The 6,413-nt window shown below is 32.9% G+C and overlaps 1 protein-coding gene across 1 annotated transcript in view; it reads right to left on the bottom strand.

Moving 5' to 3' along the window:
- Positions 1-6,413, bottom strand: part of LOC111086625 — a gene marked incomplete at its 3' end in the record, with an annotated part of 194,584 nt that overhangs the window by 21,608 nt on the left and 166,563 nt on the right. The window lies entirely within an intron of this gene.

Below are 6,413 nucleotides of genomic sequence, written 5' to 3'. Positions count from 1 at the left end.
AGAAAATATTGATAATCAAATTATCTTTTTTAATTCTAATTTCTACTGTCCACTTGAATGAAATCCAAGTTTAGAGAAAATACAATCTTTTAGCTTTTTTTTTTTTTCGCATGATGTGGTAGAAATTACTAAGTGCGTTAAAAAGAATGAAAACTTGAGACACATATAGTTTTGTTTGTTTGTTTTTTTTTAATTTCGCGCAAAGCTACACTATTGTCTTCAATCATCACAAAGCTACACGAGGGCTATCTGCGCTAGCCGTCCCTAATTTAGCAGTGTAAGACTAGAGGGAAGGCAGCTAATTATCACCACCCACCGCCAACTCTTGGGCTACTCTTTTACCAACGAATAGTGGGATTGACCGTCACGTTATAACGTGATTGCGAGTCGAGTGCCTTAACCACCTGGCTATGCCGGGCCAACACATATAGAAAGAGTCTTCACAAGTTAATGTTGTTGAATTACAAACTTAAAAAATCTTCATTTATTGTGTGTGTCCTTAATTGTATGTTTTTTTTTTTAAATGCAACGGGAGGAAGTCAGGTTTGCTGAAAGCAAAAAAATACGCAAAAATGAAAAGTTTGTTTTCCGAATTGACTGAATATTATTCCTTAACTAGAGATAAAATTATAAGTTTTAAAAGGCAGTTTGAAACTGTTTAAAATTATTTTAAACTTTATTTATTTGTTTTTAATTTTCTGAATGCAATAAAATGTGAATTTTCAATATAGAAAGGGACTTTTTGCTTGTTGAATTTCGCGCAAAACTACTCGAAGGCTTTCTATGCTAGCCGTCCCTTATTTTGAAGTGATAGACTAGAGGGAAGGCTGTTAGTCAATTTCACTCAACGCGAATTCTTGGGTTGGCTAGATGCCTTCCCTCTAGTCTAACATTGCTAAATTAGGGGCGGCTAGCGCAGATAGCCCTCGTGTAGCTTTGTGATGATTGAAGATGCCAGAAAAATAATACATAAAGTAGTATTAAATTTTGTGTCTACTCTGTTGCTGATTTGAATTTTTACGCATACCGATAGTGTAGGACATAATGCTCACTTTAAAGTGCTAAAGAAAGATCTTAATTAATAAACAGCTATTAATTATGAAATAACAAAGATATTTTGTATTCTGTTTCAAAAAATGGCACTTTCTCATCACATTGAAAATAAAGCTCCTGCACCTCGTAATTTAACTCGTGTTTGAAGAATAGAGAAGCTTAAACCAAACTCTTTTATGATAGACCCGTAACATAGCGAAGTGGTACCAATCAGCTTTTTATATCCTGGAAAGATTGCTGTCCGTACCAATCGACCGCCATTTTGTTGGAAGAATGTCATATAACTTTTGTGAATTTGGATGCTCAAACGTTTCTAAAAAGGGAGATGTAGCGGTACTTTTTGTATGAATGTAAATGTTGATCATCTTGTGTTTAATTCTAAGTATTATAAAATCAAAATTAATCATAAACACTGTACATATTAAGAATTTGCCGGTTGCTAAAGTCTTGCTACATAATTAATTACTCTGAACGTATGATGAATAATAGTAGGCCTAGCTAGTTAGTTTAGAAACCGTAGGATCGTTGTATTGAAAAAACAAAACAAAACAAACAGTGCTATCTAATCAGATTAATATTCAAAATATTTTTAATTATATGTAGTTATTATTACCATTTATGTTGTGTTTACAAACAAATTAATCAATTACGAAGTGATCTGAACTTAGAATTATCCAGTTTCCTACTAGGCTTCCATTACAAGATGTAGATGATGGTTATACGTAGAAAGGATTGAACACCAACCAAGTATCGTGCATCTGCAGCGAACATTTCACTACATCAAGTTTTCAGGTACGTAGTTTTTAATATGCTAAAGCATTTTTATTATACAAACTATAATACAATTAACATACCCTCCTCTTTTCAAACTATATTTGTAAACATTTCTGCGAAGTGTCGTGTTTGTAGACATCTCGACATTGGTAAAATGGAAATAATGGCAGGCATGTACTGATTGCTATTGCAAGTACCTCGTAGTGAAATAATTGAAAACAGTACATAAGCAGTGGAGTAATAAGTCAATACAAGTACATTATGTAATATATTGCTTAAAGTTTTTTATACAGTGTCAGTTAAAACTTTGAAAAAATAGATATTTTCAGAAAAAATGATGCTGTGCTATCAGCATTTGCTTCATTTCACCCTCATCTGTAAAGTGTGAAATCTAAGAGGAAGTATGAAGAAGAATTCTCCAGTGAAGAGGAAATGTGAGGAAGAACTTCAGCCTGAAGTGGGGTACTTGAGTATGGAAGCACATTATGCTAATATAATAAAAAGTTTGAAAACAATGATTTGTAATATGTAGTATGTCCCCCCCCCCAATAATTTAATTATGTTTATAAGTCGTGGGATAAGTGAGATGGTATGTTTGTTTATCGTGAAAATGTAATGTTTAGCGTGGAAACTTGACTAACTGACCGCTTTAAATGCAATGTTCGCCACTGTCGTTTAGCTGTTGCAAATAAAAACAAAATGGTGCTTGGTTTTGAATGCTTAACTTTCAGAATAGTTTTCTTGTAAGTGTTCATATCATTATTTTCAGTAATTGGCTATAGAACCAGCTATATTTATTCTTACAGATAATCACCATGTGGGTGCACACTTATGCTAAGGTTTCTTTTCAAAAACCATGTTACAGGACTAGCAGTGAAGGCAGAGATGTTCAACAACCTCTGAATTCTCCACTAACTTATTCCCCTACAAATCCTTCTAAAGAAGACTAAACCAATAAATAGCGCAGAAGCAAGTTGAAAAATATCCAATATGGAAGAGTTAATCAAGAAAATGAAAAAGCAAAGTTTAAGAATAAGCGGATATCAGAGATAATGCTTTACCTGGTGTCGTAAGACTTTTGTTACAGGGTACTCCAAGGAAAAGAGATGTAAAGAAATGTGGTAGACGATACTCCCAATAAACGAAAGATCTATCTATGACCATTTAATTTTTATTATCCAGATTTCTACATCAAATGTTTGGAATGCCTCACCCTTCATACTTAGAGAAGTTTTGTAAATTGTGAACCAGGTTGGAAGAAGTGTTTGAAAGTATTTTAAAAAAAGGACTAAGCGTGAATCCATATATAAAAGATTGTACATTAATTCCTTGGCTTTGAATGTAAACTAATTGGAATATTGCCAGAGAAAAATACTCTGCTTTTATAAATTATGATGGATCATAATTCAATTGTTTTCAAGTTGTTGGTTTGAAAGGAAATTCCTTGCTTATTTCATAAAGTAGATAGTTAGGTTTTAAGTCAACATGCTATAAACATTCTTGATAAAGCAGATTTCTGTGCGTGGGGTGTTGCTTGCGATGGAGCTTCAGAAAGTATTTGCATGTTCAAAACTTGATATTAAGCTTGTAAACTCTGTAATAGATATTGATAGGTTATTTCTTCATCCTCATAAAAAGGTATAATATTTATAGTATGTTAGAAGCTTGTCATATCTTAAAATATCAAATTTAACAAGATTCACAAGGCAAGAGAGAAAAAATTGAATGTAGGTTGTTATAAAAACTTAGTGGATCTAAAAACAAGATAACTTAGTTTAAGTAATGGATTAGCTCTTAAGCATATCCAGTGGATTAGGCAGAAAATGTTTCTCTTCCTTGCTAGACACTTAATTTCTCAGTGGCTGATTTCACTGATTTTTTTTAGGTGTGTTGTTAAACATCTTTATTTTGATGGTCCTGGGGAACATTTATTTTTCAAGCATTACTGACAGGGCATTTCGTTTGTGAAATTCCAGGAATTATGTAACGAAATACTTTTAAAGCTCCTCTGACACTGGCAAATATGGGAGCAGATTGTCACTGAAATAATAGAATATATGAAGACATGTGTCCAGCTTCTGACTCAACCAGCCTTTCTATATCTTCAAATCTGTCTTGACGTACAAACTTTCCCAGTTTCCTTTATAAATTTTTTATTCCTGCTCACAGGGCGTGGAGTGTGGAATAACAATTTGTACACGTGAAGAGTTTATTTATGCTTTGTGTAAAGTTATGTAATCATCATATACAAGCCTCTTCTGCAGCCAATTGTGTGGCTTTCCAGGATGCACCATATTGCATTATTTCTTTGAGCTCTAAAGAATATAATCCTATGACATTTGTAGTTAACGTAGATACTGATAAAAATGAAGAATACTTTTCTACTTCTGTGGATAATGTTACTGTATATGAGATTCAGGCATCAGTATTGTTCTATGTGTCAGACAATTTTCTCCACTCATTCATCTCGCGTTCTTTCGGTATCTAATTATTGCATTCCCATCAGCTTACTTACATAGTGTGATCATGCATATAGTTATTCCCTTTTTCCACTGGTATTTTGTTTCTCATTAGATGTGTTGGGATTGTTAGGATTGTTACTGTCATGGAGAAAGCCTTAAACTGAATCAACTAAATAATATCGATGCAACTCATTTCCTCTTGACTATAATTGCACAACCAAGTTTGTAAGTATTTAGTTATTGAATCTATTTTTCCTTACATCCTAGAGCATAATCTTTTAGAAGAATCCAGAGAAGACATACATGAAAGAAAACTGCTTGAAATCATTGCCAAACATTATGTAAAGGTGAGGCTCTTAACCTATGGCAAACAGTATAAAATGAGGAGAATGTTGGAAGGGAAGAAAACATTCAGCAGTCCAATCAAAGAAATTTTTCTCAAACATATGCAAATAAGATATGCATGAGCACTTTAATCCTTTGGACAGATTCTAAATTCATCATTTATGACTAGCAATATTATGACATCCAAAAATGCTTGAAATCCACTTCATTGTTGGAAAAATAAACAGTTTGTCAATTATATTCGACTTTGCGTTTTTTGGGTTTTACTGAAAAATCCCTATTTGGGTCGATACTTTTTTATTTATAAGACAAACGATAATTTAGAAATAACATCTTTATAATATTGCAATTCTTAATTTCAAATTAACTGAGCGCTGAATTAAATATTGTAAACTTGATGTATATCAAAACATCATGCCTCTCCATGACACAACAATGAGTTTGAGAACTTATGCTAAAATCTTTATCTAAAGGCATTGATCTATATTATTGTCAGAAACTACTTCTTAGTAGTATATATAATTTGTTCGTAGTTAAGCACAAAGCTACACAAAGGGCTATCTGTGCTCTGCCCACCACGGGTATCGAAACCCGGTTTCTAGCGTTGTAAGTCTGCAGACATACCGGTGTGCCACTGGGGGGCAGTATATATAGTAATATAAATATATGGGCGTGTTGGGCTAAGGATTCTTCTACAGTAAGCGTCTGTTATTTGTAGGTGATAAATTCGACAACAAAATAATAGCATGCACTATACTTGTTTTTTAAATAATATATATATATCAGAAACGAGTTCAAAGTATGTACAAAAATTCTTTACACTTATAGTAGATCATAGTTGTATCTTAAATACTATACATTTCTCATCTTTTTGTCAAAAGTCCACTTAGGCCAATTCAATTGCTTTAGAATTCAGTTGACAAGCCGAACTATTTTTCTCTATTTTTTATCGCAATAGTATCCGTGTATAATTCACTTACACTGTCAGGTGAATTACCGCAGTTGTATCCTGAACTTCCAATAATCGTCTGCTTTCGTACTTCCAATAATTGTCTACTCTTGGTACTTCTAATAATCGTCTGCCTTTTGTCAAAGTCCACACAGACTTTAGAACACCCTTTGACAAGACAAATTATTCTCCTTATCTCGTTCAAAGTGTTAATCTCACTCTAACATAATCAACCATTAGGTCATTCATTCCCATTATGGTTAACTTTACGTTTTCTAACTTTTTTCTGATCAAACTTCTCTTTCACGTGACTTTACTTTTAGTTTGTTTCCGTTCGTTTGGTTGCAGCTATTTATACGTCTATCCATAGCCTCGACACCATTGGATTGTAAAGACAACGACCTCAATGAAATACAAACACAAAATAAAGTAATTAATAATACTACACTAAACAGTCTTTTGTATCTACCAACCATACAAACGGTGGTAGGTTGTTTCTTAAAAGTAACAGCTTCACTTCTTCCCGAATGTTAGTGTTCACCATTGCAAATATTTGTGACGTTGTTCTGACACAACCCACACCCAACTCATGGGCTACTCTTTTACCAACAAAGAGTGCAATTGACCAACAAGTTATAACGCCCCACCTTTGAAGTTCGTATCTCAATTTTATTGAGTACCTGATGTTCAAGCAGTTTATTGAGATTCGGAATGTTAACTCCCCGATAATCGAAATTTATCAACTAATAATTTTTACCATGTTTATTTATGAAAATAAAAATAAAAATGTTATATATATATATATATATATATATATATATATATATATA

This window comes from Limulus polyphemus, unplaced genomic scaffold (genome assembly GCF_000517525.1).
Source record: "Limulus polyphemus unplaced genomic scaffold, Limulus_polyphemus-2.1.2 Scaffold1263, whole genome shotgun sequence".
Taxonomy (NCBI): domain Eukaryota; kingdom Metazoa; phylum Arthropoda; class Merostomata; order Xiphosura; family Limulidae; genus Limulus; species Limulus polyphemus.
The sequence above is the reverse complement of the archived record's forward strand: the minus strand, read 5'-3'. Positions and strand labels throughout refer to the sequence as shown.